At 49.2% G+C, this 12,732-nt stretch overlaps 1 long non-coding RNA gene across 1 annotated transcript; it reads right to left on the minus strand.

The window, feature by feature from the left end:
- Window positions 1-1,772: 1,772 nt before the first annotated feature.
- LOC125121203 (uncharacterized) lies at window positions 1,773-10,448 on the minus strand. Its single transcript, XR_007133399.1, has 3 exons — window positions 10,307-10,448; window positions 2,694-2,840; window positions 1,773-1,904 (listed from the first exon to the last, which is right to left on the minus strand). It is a non-coding gene; the product is annotated as an uncharacterized LOC125121203 (long non-coding RNA).
- Between the last annotated feature and the right edge of the window lie 2,284 nt (window positions 10,449-12,732).

Genomic DNA, 12,732 nt, shown 5'->3' on the forward strand with positions numbered 1-12,732 from the left:
TGGTATTGGGACTTATTACGGCCTGGTGCTCCCTCCCTTTGGACCCCTAGGAATCCTTCTGCATGTGTGTGACTGGGGAGGTCTTCTTATCTTCGTACTCCAGCAGAGCACTGTTCCTGCCATTAACTTTCTCCGTTAACTGGTGTCAAAGAGAAGCCAGGCCCAATGTACTCAGCATAACAAGTCCCAGCTGTTCTCAGCCCAGGGGTCTACCTCAAATCTCCCCCAAGAGACTGGACTGGAAAAATGAAGGGCTGAGGTCTCCCTTCGGTAGCTTCTTCAGGCTGGCCAGGGGCTCACAGATCCTACCTAATTGGGGCCACGGAGTTCTCGCTCTATCCTTTCAGGGGCTCCAGTGTGACTCTGTAGTTATTCCAGCAGGACCTGTTCTAGGAGTGGCTGGAGTCTGCATCACCATTATCTTTTTTTTTTTAATTTTTTATCTTTTGTCTTTTTAGGGCTGCACCCACAACATATGGAGGTTCCCAGGCTGGGGGTCAAATGGGAGCTACAGCTGCTGGCCTACACCACAGCCACAGACACACAGGATCCGAGCTGCGCCTGTGACCTACACCACAGCTCATGGCAACACCGGATCCTTAACCCACTGAACAAGGCCAGGGATCAAACCTGCAACTTCACAGTTCCTAGTTGGGTTGGTTAACCACTGAGCCACGACGGGAATTCCTGCATCACCATTATCTTGATGTGAAACTTGTAATGTGGAAGAGACAAACTTAACAAGTAGATTAAAAAGGCAGAGGCCAAATGTTAATAAACGAACCATTGCAAGTGGAGGCCCAAGCAAGTGGAAGAAGAAGCAGGTTATATCCGGTAATATTTTTTAAGTGTAGTTTAGATAGAGCCAAGGCTCGTGTTCCCCTGTCCAAAGGAATGAAGCCATTTAGTTTGGCCATACAGTTACCATAGGTGTAACAGACTCAGAAGTAGTTGGAGAAGTGACAAACAGAATGTTAATAAACAAAATAGATCTCGTCGCTTTTTAGAACATACCTGAAACCTAATCTGATCCTGGCACTTCTAGGAGACTTATAGCCAGGTGGTCAGTTGTCTACATTTATCTAAGTAGGTTTTTAACTTTTAAATGTGGTATTAACCTATAAATAGCAGGAGCTATTGGCCATTATATATGTCTCTTCTTTTTGTTCCTGTATGATCAAAAGCAATTTCAGGAGTTCTTGTCATGGTGCAACAGAAACGAATCCGACTAGGAACCATGAGGTTGTGGGTTCAATCCCTGACCTCGCTCAGTGGTTTAAGGATCTGGCACTGCTGTGAGCTGTGGTGTAGGTTGAAGACGCGGCTTGGAACCTGCGTTGCTGTGGCCTCTGGGGTAGGCTGGTGGCTACAGCTCCGATTCGACCCCTAGCCTGGGAAACTCCGTATGCCTCGAGTGAAAAAGGAGAGAAAAAAAAAAAAAGAAGGAATTTCATTGTCTAAAAACGCACTAGATACAAGAGGAGACCTTGAAAATATAAGGTTGCTGCTACCAGCTGCTTTGCGAACACCTGGTGGCATCAAGTCTGACACAGCTCATAAAACAAGTTTTCAGCGATACAAAGTCTTGTGTGAAATGATGTCCAAAGTGTCACCTAGTATTACCTTGGATGTCTGAACCACGGCTAACTTATTGTGATTTTAATACCACTTTTCCTCAATGCTCAAGGCAGATGTCACTGTTAACAATTCTAGTGCTTTTCTACATATGACAAGAGGCAAGAATCTGGGCTCATAAAAATCCTTACCTGAAACTATCTAACTCTCTGAAGGCCTGTTTTGCCAGTTTTTCCCAGAGCACAGAGGGCCTTATTTCTGACTTCCATCCTGAAGTCCTTCCAGCGAGTGTTGAAGGTCAGCAGGTTCAGTGGCTCATGATTTAATCCCTGTAGAGGCAGATGACAAGTGCCAAATTCCAGTCGGCGTGGCCTCCTCATGGTCATACATTTGACTATGGTTTGGGAGGCATTTTATGTTCATTTCATCCCAAGGCCCAGGAATGCTCATTCCAAGGTCTGGCGAAGCTTTCATCCATAGGCCACTCAATGCACTATTACTGGACTAAACTGTATTAACAGTAGCCCCAAGTCTCCAGACCACACCTGTTTTACTAATCTCTTACGGTCCAAGAAAATACTCTTTTGTTGTTCCTTCTCATATCGAGAGCTATACTGTTTCAATTATTCATTTTATCAGAGACTCCGTTACACATCTGGCAATGTAAGATATAACAATTTTGTAAAACAGTTAATAAAAATAACGGAGTTGGCAGTATTAGTAAAGACATATGTAAGAATATATATAAATAAGAATATAAGAATATCAGGAACTTGCTTAGCTGTTGCCTACTATATCCCCAGGTTGTCTGGCTTCATCTGTTTGCTACAAGCCCTTATCCTTAAGGGAAACTAAATATTGGCATTGTCCCTAAGGCATTCAGCCCAAGTTCCTAGTGTTATTAGGCTGGTTATCCCTAGATAGTTTAATTGTTACTTAAATCACCACAGTCTGCTATTAACCACACAAATCTATCCCCAAATTGTGGGAAGTTCTATTCCTTGGCTGAAGTCTTGCTTGTTGCTCTGATTAAGCTTGGGTAACCTTAGAAGAAAATTTATATCTATGGCCATGATCAGAGCAGGTATTTATACTTCAGGAGACAGTTTTTTATTTACCTAATAAGGGTCCAGAACCCAAATGCCTGCAATTTCTGGAGGGACAAGGCAGAGAAAACAGAAAAATGCCTTAATTTTCCCCAGAGATGTAAATGACCAAATTGTTGTAATTCATGAAGTAGCTTGAAGGGAAGAGCTTTTCTCCATCTGAAAAATACAGATTAAAAGCCAGGAATATGTCAGATAAAAAAGTTATAAAAATTATAACCATATTTAGCAGTTTATTTAATCTCATATCATTAATTTTTGTTCTGTTAGAGTCCAGTTTTTCCATTAGTTCTGTTGATCTTGCCTGATGATTGAGGATGACAGTGATGGTGATAATTTCAAGAAGTTTGTAAAAGTTTTGATAAGGTTTGTATGATTTGTCCAGTAAAGCAGGTGCCTTGATTACTGGAGATTACAGAACGTATATCCCAAGTGGAAAACACATTTTCTCTCTTTCTTTCTTATTCGGGGCCACACCCAGGGCATATGGAAAGTCCCAGACTCGGGGTTAAATCAGAGCTGCAGCTGCCAGCCTATGTCACAGCCACAGCAATGCCAGATCCAAGCCAAGTCTGCAATCTAAACCACAGCTCATGGCAATGCTGGATCCTTAACCCACTGAACGAGGCCAGGGATTGAACCTGCGTCCTCATGGATACTAGTCAGGTTTGTTACCACCGAGCCACAACAGGAACTCCTGGAAAACACATTTTCTAGTCATTTTTAGAAAAGATCTGAGGGCATCATCCCTACAGTCAGCAAAAGCTTTAACCCATCAAATAAAAATTAGGTTTGTCAGTGAGCTGGGAAAAGCCAAATGGCCATCTTAGATTTCCCATAGCCCTGACTGTTTAATTCACAGCTACTCATTTTAAATTCCCTGATTTAAGAATGGATTGTTGCCATGTTACAAAGGGCATCAGGATGGCAAAAGTCTGACAATGAGAAATTATTTTTTTTATCAAAATGGAATGACCTTTAGCCACATGTAACAAAATCTTTTATTTGACAATGTTCCTTGATCTAATCTGTGAAGTGATCCCAGTTAGCTTAATATTTTTCTGAGATGCCCCAAGCACCCTCTGAAGCACCTCAATTTAGGTAGAAGTCAGAAGAACTTCAGAATTTGACACTTGGGAAGTTATTAAAACCAACAAAAACTTTTAAAAATGCTTAGTCAAATAGAATCCTAGAACATTGTGAAATAAAACCTATTAACTCAACCAAAGCAACAAAAGACCTTAAGAGCAAACACAAATCTCTCAAAGGCAAAGAAATTTACACAATCTGTTACCAAAGGCAGCATTGGGGGGAGGGGGGAGAAAAGGAGGAAATGGGGGGCGGGGGGGGGGGGGGGGGGGGAACAGGACCTTGTTTCCTTAAGGGAGAGACCAAATTCAAGTCTTGCCTCAGCCCACTTCCAACAAAATCCATGTAACCAACCAAACTTTCCTTTTTTCCACAAAACTTTTACAACTTTTTTGTTGTAAAAAAAAAATCTTTACAATTTTACAACATTTTGTTGTAAAGAAAAATCTTAGTCTGTTTCATATTTTTTCATCCAGAACAACTACGTCTAAGACAAGACTCACTTTTTCTCTAATAAAATGCAATGCCCTTCCTCATATCTTTCATTTAAAATACATATCCTGGGAATTGCTGTTGTGGCACAGTGGAAACGAATCTGACTAGTATCCATGAGGATCTGGGTTTGCTCAGTGGGTTAAGGATCTGGCGTTGCCGTGAGCTGTGGTGTAGGTCGCAGCTGAAGCTCGGAGCTGGCATTGCTGTGGCTCTGGTGTAGGCCGGCTACAGTTCTGATTGGAACCCTAGCCTGGGAACCTCCATGTGCCACAGGTGCGGCCCTGAAAAGACAAAAAAAAAAAAAAAAAAGAATGAGGCAGAATGTGGTCTTCTCCCACTCCTGGCGTTGCTGTGAGCTCTGCTGTAGACTGCAAACACTGCTCAGATCCTGCATTGTTGTGGCTGTGGCAAAGGCCAGCAGCTGTAGTTCTGATTCGATCCCTAGCCTGGGAGCTTCCATATGCCATGGCTGCGGCCCTAAAAAGCAAAACAAAACCAAACAAAAATAACACAACACATCCTACTTTCCCAAGCAACCATGAACTGTCTTTTACATAAGCACTCTGCATACTGGCAAACATAAACACCAATAATTTTAAAAAGCATGAGCTTTTTACTATAGAATATTTCAGGTTGGTACCAAACATATTCATCAATAGTCCCAAATACCTTTAATTTCTCTGTTTATTAATGAATGTCTTAGTATCTTATTATATTTCATTGGTTTGTAATTGAAACTGAAAACGGTCCAATTCTGGAGACTGTGCTTCATGGGGCTGCATTTAGGAAACAAAGTTGAGTTTCCCAGCGCTAGCACATGTATACAATAGACAACTGCAAACATACATGAAAATAATAAAATCTGATTCCTGCAGGAGAAAAACAAAAGGCTGAATTCTAACAATTGTTATTCCAATTTTCTGGTAAAGCAGCTCTCTCTCTCTTTTTATTTTATTTTTTAAATTTTTTGTCTTTTTGCCTTTTCTAGGGCCGCACCCGCGGCATATGGAGATTCCCAGACCAGGGGTCTAATTGGAGCTGTAGCTACCAGCCTACCCCAGAGGCCACAACAACGCAGGATCCAAGCCGCGTCTGCGACCCACACCACAGCCCACGGCAATGCCGGATCCTTAACCCACTGAGCAAGGGCAGGGATCGAATTCTCAACCTCATGGTTCCTAGTCGGATTCATTAAGCACTGCGCCACGATGGGAATGCCTCTCTCTCTCTCTCTAACAACAAACAATATGTAAAAGGAAAGATAGAGAATCATAACCGTCCTGGTCATGGCAATTGACCTGGCAAAACCAAACAGATGGAATAAGTTAAATTTACATGCTTGAGTTTCAAAACCTCTTTGTACGCATTTTTTTCTTGGCTTGACATTCTACTAATTAACCCAAGGCCGAAGTCTCTGGAAAAGTGGGCTCTGTTTACATGTGAAGGCCATGGTAAGAGTTACCGGTAGGAGTAGGGGAAGCTCAGTCTCCCCCACTGAGTTGGGGAAAGTTAGAAGGGGATCCTTTGCAATGTCAAGAGAGTTTCTGATTCCTCAGGCATTTGATTACAGGAGTTGCATAGAGTAAGTGTGATAAAGGGCCAGAAGGTCCTGAACATAGGGAGCCTCAGTCCATTTTCCCATCCTGTGGCAATAAAGACCCAATTGTAACATAGTAGACCCATTTTCAGGCCATTTTCCCCCATTTTTTGGGGGGGGTACACTCTCAACATATGGAGGTTCCCAGGCTAGGGGTTCAATCAGAGCTACAAGTGCCAGCCTACACCACAGCCACAGCAAGGCAGGATCCAAGCCACATCTGCGATCCACACCACAGCTCACGGCAACGCTGGATCCTTCACCCAATGATCGAGGCCAGGGATCGAACCCAAAACCTCATGGTTCCTAGTCAGATTCGTTTCCCTTGCACCACGACAGGAACTCCTGGGCATTCATTTTTAATGTACTTTTATTTCACTGGAGCATTTCACGCCATTGCATTAATTGCTATAAAGTTAAATAAAACATAACGAGTTTAAAACTTGTGATGCATTTTTTCCCATGTTAATCTACACGCGTCCTCCACCCCCACCCCCCAAAAGAAAGAAAGGAAACAGAAGGAGAACCTGCTTCCTGCCTGTTCTTCAGGGAGATTTTCTGAAGTCTGCTTGGTGGGGTGGAGCAGCTCAGACTGTGCACATGCACGGAGATGGCCAGACGAGCTCAAATCCAAGCTGATGACTCTGGGATGGGGAGCCCGCTGGGGGGCTCATCCAGCAAGGGGCAGGGGACTGAGACAGCGCCCAGAGCCAGGCCACAACCTCCCCAGGGAAGAAGAGAAGATCTGGGTTCCAGACGCACAGCCTGAGCAGGGCCTTCCCATTGTTGTGCATGCGTTTAACACTGTGACCAGAACACAGGGAACCACACCCGTGATACTGAAATGCTGACGCTTTCTGTTCTGTTCCTGCTGCAGAGACACATAACCCACAAGCTAGCATTCTCTACCTTCCCAGTGGTGAGGGTCACCCGGAAGACCCCCCACTGAGACCCCGAACCCCAGGTCCCACTCCAACCAGCAGTTGGAGCCCCGGACAGACGTGGTGTTCACTGGTGGCGGGAGGGGTGCAGGGCGTGTGGAGACACCCAGCTGGGACGCAGGGGCCCGTTGAAGCTAGGTCAGCCAGGCAGACCCTCTATCCACATACACCCCCACCTCCTGAGTCCTGGGGGGCTGTGCAGCTGCAGGACCAGTGAGGACTGATTCAGGAACCTGGAGATCACAGCCTCTTCTGCTGGAAAAGGTTAATCCTTCAAAAAAAAATAAATTTGCCTCTTTAAGCTAGAATTTCATAAATACTGATGCAACTTTCAGATCAGCCTGAGGGTTTCTGAGGCTCTGCTGGGCCGTCATCTGGTCTTGACTTCCATGTGCCCAACTTCTCAAGTCTAATCTAAGATTTAAACTCCATCATTTAAATATCTGAGATGGTTAAAAATATCCTGGAAGGTCATTACATTCTGGGAACTGCAGTCCAGGGCCCTGGCCTCCACTGGAGCTTGCCTGCTTCCTCCTCAAGGGAGGCCAAGCAGAGCTGGGATGAGGGCAGAGCAGGCGTGGGTGGGAGGGCAGGTGCCTGGTGAGGCCAAGGGAGAGACCACTAAATCCGGAGAGGCCCTGCCAGGGCTAGGGTGACAGGGGATGCTGAGCCTGGGCCCCTCAGGAGCAGCTGGGCGTCAGGGACAAGGGGACCGCAGACTCTCGGTCTGCACAATTTGCTCTCAGTGGCTCAGCTTCGTTGATTCAAAAAGCAACGAAAAGGCCTTCTGCACTATTTATACATGACATTTCAATCTGTCTTTTTCTAAACACACAATCAAATTAAAATACTGGATGCTTTGTTTTGAGTGAATGTATTACTGACTCCTTTTCATGAAACAAGTTTCTCCTCCAAAAGTCAGAGCTAAGACGTGGTTCAATGCAGGCTGCCCATCTGACATGAGAGGAATTGGAAATTAAAACAGCAGCCCCTGACAATGCCCGCCGACTCAGAGCCCAGGAGGCCCAGGATGCATGCATCTGCTGTGTCACAGCAACACACATCCATCCTTCTTCGCTGCATTAATGGCACGCGGCTCCAAGTAACTAGTTTGTACCTGGAAGGTGCCCACAGGTGTGAGGTCTTGCAGCTGAGACTGCCGTGGGGGAGGGATGCCGGGACCCTGGCCCTGGGCTGCCCAGGGATACCCTCCTCTGTCTGACCAGAAGGGGCCTCTCCAGCAGTGGGGGTTCCATGGCTCATCCTAAATGTCCCTATTCCTCATGAAATCAACCATCAGGACTCTGACGCTCAGATTCACACACACAGCCATGCTTGGATCCCCTGGATCCACTTCACATGGAAAGCCCACCATCCCCAGGGCCCTTTTCCTGGATCCTCTAACCCCTCAGCATCGACACATCCTGACCCTGCCTCGTGTGCTCCCCTTCACTCCCACCCCCTCACATCCAAGGGCTGCAGAATCAAAGTAGCCCCCCCCCCAAACACCCCTCAGCCGTGCTGCCCTCCTGGGGCCTGGGTGGAAGAACAGCAGGAGCCGGTGGGGGGGGATGCCCCACCTCAGCTGCCAAGTCTTTGGGACTCTGACCCCTCCTGCTTTTGCCAGGGCAAACGCCAACATTTTATCATTTCCTACCAACCTATGTGTTCCACAAGACCTATTAATCATGGCACGTACACCTATAATTATGATAATGCAGCTCCCAGCCATACTCTGGCTAGAAACTCTTAATTACACTCAAACAATGAATCAACCAGCACATATTTCTGAGCATCTGGCATGTGCAGGCCTCAGTGCCAGCCAAGAACTTGCTTCCTTCCCTTTCTCCCGTGCCTACAAAAACACTCAATTTTTCTTAAATTATGGAAATATCAGCATGTTAAAAAAAAAAAAACTTTTGCAAAGTGCAAACACACAACTTTTTTTTTTGTCTTTTTGCCTTTTCTAGGGCTGCACCCACAGTATATGGAGGTTCCCAGGCTAGGGCTCTCATCGGAGCTGTAGCCGCCGGCTTACACAAATTGTAAGACAAAAGGGACCAAAATACTTTGCCACTGGCCTTGGAAGGGATCTGAGAATTGTTTTCATTACCTGTCCCCAACACTCATCTTTTGCTGGCAATACTGGGCAATCCTTACTATGCGTGTGGCTGGCAAGCAACAGGGATCCATAGAAAGTGGATTCCAGTCCCAAAATTGCCACAATGCTTCCTGTAACTCGGTTTAAGAGAAGCCAGAGTGATTCCATCCTTGACTAACCGGGAATTCTAAATGTCACGAAGCCTTTGGAGGCCAGCTGCAGATCTGCATGGTCCTAGAGAGGAGGGTGGGGGAAGCGAACACCATCCTCTGCTTAAACCTGTCTGTGTTTGTGGGACCTGCCCTGGATTTCTAAGCAGAGATGGAGTCTCTGGTTCTCATCTCTGCTAGAAGGAAGACACTGAGGGTTCACCTAACTGACCCCTCAGCAGCTGCCCTGAGAAGGGCTGGGGAGTGAACAACAGGGGCCACCTCCCAGCAGAGTCACTGCCACAGGCACCAACAAAGTCAAAGTCCATTGACAATGGCCACTTGCTCCAAACCCTGGCCTTGAGTCCAGGACTCAGTAAACCAGCTCTTTGCAGCCCCAGGGGAGGGAGGAGAATGGGAGGCCCAGGCTGGGAATTCCAAAGGCCAAGTAAAATCCAACGAAGTGCAAATCAGGCTCTGGGCTGGAGTTTCAGATGAGGAGACAAAGGGAGTCCCAGTTCACGACCAGAGAGCCCTGGCTGAAGAGCCAAAACCCAGAAAGAATCTGCTGGAAGGAGGTACCAGAACCCCCACCCCCACCCCGGCTACGGAGTGCAAACATGAGCCGGCGCAGTTGCTGGCCGGGGACTTATCGGCTTACGGGACCACTAAGGGCTCAGAGAGATCCCGGCTTGCCATCCTAGAAGCCCAGGATCCCTTGAGCACCTGCCCACCTCATTCCCCCAGACACTGTCCTGACCCCGTGGGTTGCTTTCTGCTTCCCCAGCCCCAGCGCCCAACCTAGGCTGAGCGGGCAAGTGTGGGAGCCCCTGGGAGGGCACAGGGCGCGCTTGGGCTCTGCGTTTGCAGAATTCCAGGTTGCCAGCGCGGGGCTCCCTCTCTCCGATTCAGGTCCACGCCGCGGCCAGAGAAGGCAAGTCTGGGAGGGCGGCCGCACGAGCGTATGTGCGAGTGTGTGTGTGCGAGCGTGTGTGTGCAGCTAGTCTGCGTACACGAGTGTGCATAAGGGGCGACGTTCCCTTGAGCTTCTCAGGGGCGGCAGGAAGGCGAGAGGAAAGTGCACCCGAGCGCGCAAGACTCGCCCACGTCCCGCCCCCTCTTCGCGGAGCCGGGTGCGCCACAGCCAGCCAGCGTGGGCGCCTGGGAGATTCCTGGTAGCCCCCCCTCGGGTGCCCCCAACCTTTTCTCCTACTCAGGTCACACTCCAGGTCGCGGACGCCGCTTCGCCCCACCTGTCTTTCCTCTTATCTGGGCTCGTGCAGATCCGACAAGGACAGACTGGACTGCAACCGGAACCAGGCTCTGGCCACCGCCGCCGGGACCTCCATAAACGCGTACAAAGCTGCGGGAGCTCTAACGCGCCTCGGGCCGGGCGCCGGCTCCACTGGGAACGCGGAGCCAGGCTGGGGGCTGGGGGGATGGGGGGAGGGGCACTTAACTATCCCTCCCGGAATCTGTTTTGCTCCCACTGGTCAGTGCACGGAAGTACAGGCTGCGCGCGCCTGGCCGCTGCCGCTTCGGGACAGGTGCCCGCGCCCCCTCCCCACCTTGCCCTGCTCTCGCCGCAGATGCTCAGGTACAGATCCCTGCACCCCTCCCGACCCCGCTCCTGCATCAGGATCTTACGGGATAGACCACCTCCGTCCCCGATACGACCCCGAGAGACTGCAGTGTAGACCATCTCTCCACGCGGCGCCGGCACCCTGTCTCCTCTCTGGCCCTAGAATCCTCCGGTGTAGATTCTCCTGCGTCTCCTGTCCCTGCTCCTGCTCGGTACCCTCCGGTGTAGAACCTTCACGCCCCTTCCGCCCCCGCTCCTGCACTGGGATACTCCGTTGCGGAACCCTTGCACCTCCTGCCCCGGCTCTGGCCCCGGGACCCTCCCAGGTAGATCGCTGGCCCCACCGCACGCAACTTTACCTCGGGGCTGGACTCCGCGGGCTGCCCCTGTCCCGGCCCGGCCTCGACAATCCGCCTGGCTACGGTGGCGCGGGGCCCAGGGCGAACGGAACCCTGGACGCTCTACTAGGAGCGAACTCTCTGGGGCGCATGAGGCACCGGCCTCCGTTCTGCGCACTGCGCCCACGGACGCTAAAGGCACGCACACACACTCACTCGCCAACACACACAGCCGCAGCTTCAGAGGCATAGACCCTCCCATCCCTACCCCCCAAGCACACCCCCAGCGGCCCTTAGGGCAGAGGGGAGGCCGGGGCTCTCAACTCGGTCTCAGGCGCAGGAGCCCCTGAGGAGGGCAGTTTGTGTGTCTGGAGACTCGAGGCCAGTCTTCAAGAGCCTGCTCTTCGAGCGCAGCACTGCATTCACAGGAAGATGTTCCTCTCCAGTTTGCACCTGAGCACCAAGACCTCGGAAAGGTTTTTTCCTCAAAAGCGTTCTTTTGTTTGCTTGTTTGTTTAGGGCTGCAGGTGCAGCAAGTGGAAGTTCCCAAGCTAGGGGTGGAATCAGAGCTAAGCAACGCGGGAATGTCTGTGACCTGCAGCACAGCTCACCGCAACGCTGGATCGTTAACCCTCCCGAGAGAGGCTGGGCATCAAACCTGTGTCCTCATGGATACTAGTAGGTTCGTTACCACTTACCTGTTACCCATGAGCCACAACAGAACTCCCAGAAACATTCTTTGAATATCTGAGCCAGAGAGGCCAGCCCCACCACCACGTCCGGGAAAGGCCACCTCTCCCTCAGGAAGTGATAATTTCTGGGTGCCAGGCTGTCCCCTCCTTTTGCTCAGCTTCATCAGTTAGGAGTCTTCCCTGGGTTGAGCAGAATCTGCTAGGGGGGGCAGGATTCTCCCCACCCCTGGATATTTGTAGCTTCTGAGGCAGAACTAGAGGAGGACCCCTTTAACACGGAAGCCCTCCCACCCCTGAGAAACCAAGAGAAAAAAAAAATAAGCATGGAAAGCTGTCTGCAGGGTCTGGCACCCAGGGAGTGCCCAGCACCTGGTGCTTTTATTTATATGAATGTGGGTGGTATGCATGATTTCTCAGGCTAAATAGTCCCCAGGCCCCTGGCGGGGGGGGGGGGGGTGCAATTTCCAGGCCCAACTCCACCCTCACTGCCCCCTTGCAGACTGTGCTCCTTGTTTCCAGTGTGATGTGCAGAATGCAATGAACCCATCCCCTCCCAGCTCCAGACACACTGAACTAGTTGCTTGGTTATAGGGAGAGGGAATTGACTTATATGAAAGAATACCCACGGTGGACACATTTTATCTGCAGGAACCAGGCAGCCCTCTGGCAGAGGCTGGGCTGTGTGACCTGCTTCACTCCATATTTCTGATTGTTTTGAAATCACACTTAGGCTATGTCAATAAGGAGCTAATGCTGCAGGTTTTAGACCCTTTGGCAGCGACCTGTCCAGGGATCCTATTGCTGCTGATGATTGAGAAATGTGTTGCTGATGGTCCACAAGGATGGGCAGCCAGGGCCAGGGTTCCAGAAGCTGGTACCATCATTCCCAACACAGTTATCATTGCTTTTTCTAAATAATATTGAAGTCATCACTGGTTGATGCATTTGCATTTTTGCATGGCTTCTGTTTTAGGAAAGGAGCAAACATTTGCAAAATGTTTTTGGAACATAACTGTTTCACTGTAGACAATTAGTAAACCTTCTGTGAAAAATACAAAGGAGAAAAG

The sequence above is a fragment of the Phacochoerus africanus genome, chromosome 2 (assembly GCF_016906955.1).
Source record: "Phacochoerus africanus isolate WHEZ1 chromosome 2, ROS_Pafr_v1, whole genome shotgun sequence".
Classification (NCBI taxonomy): domain Eukaryota; kingdom Metazoa; phylum Chordata; class Mammalia; order Artiodactyla; family Suidae; genus Phacochoerus; species Phacochoerus africanus.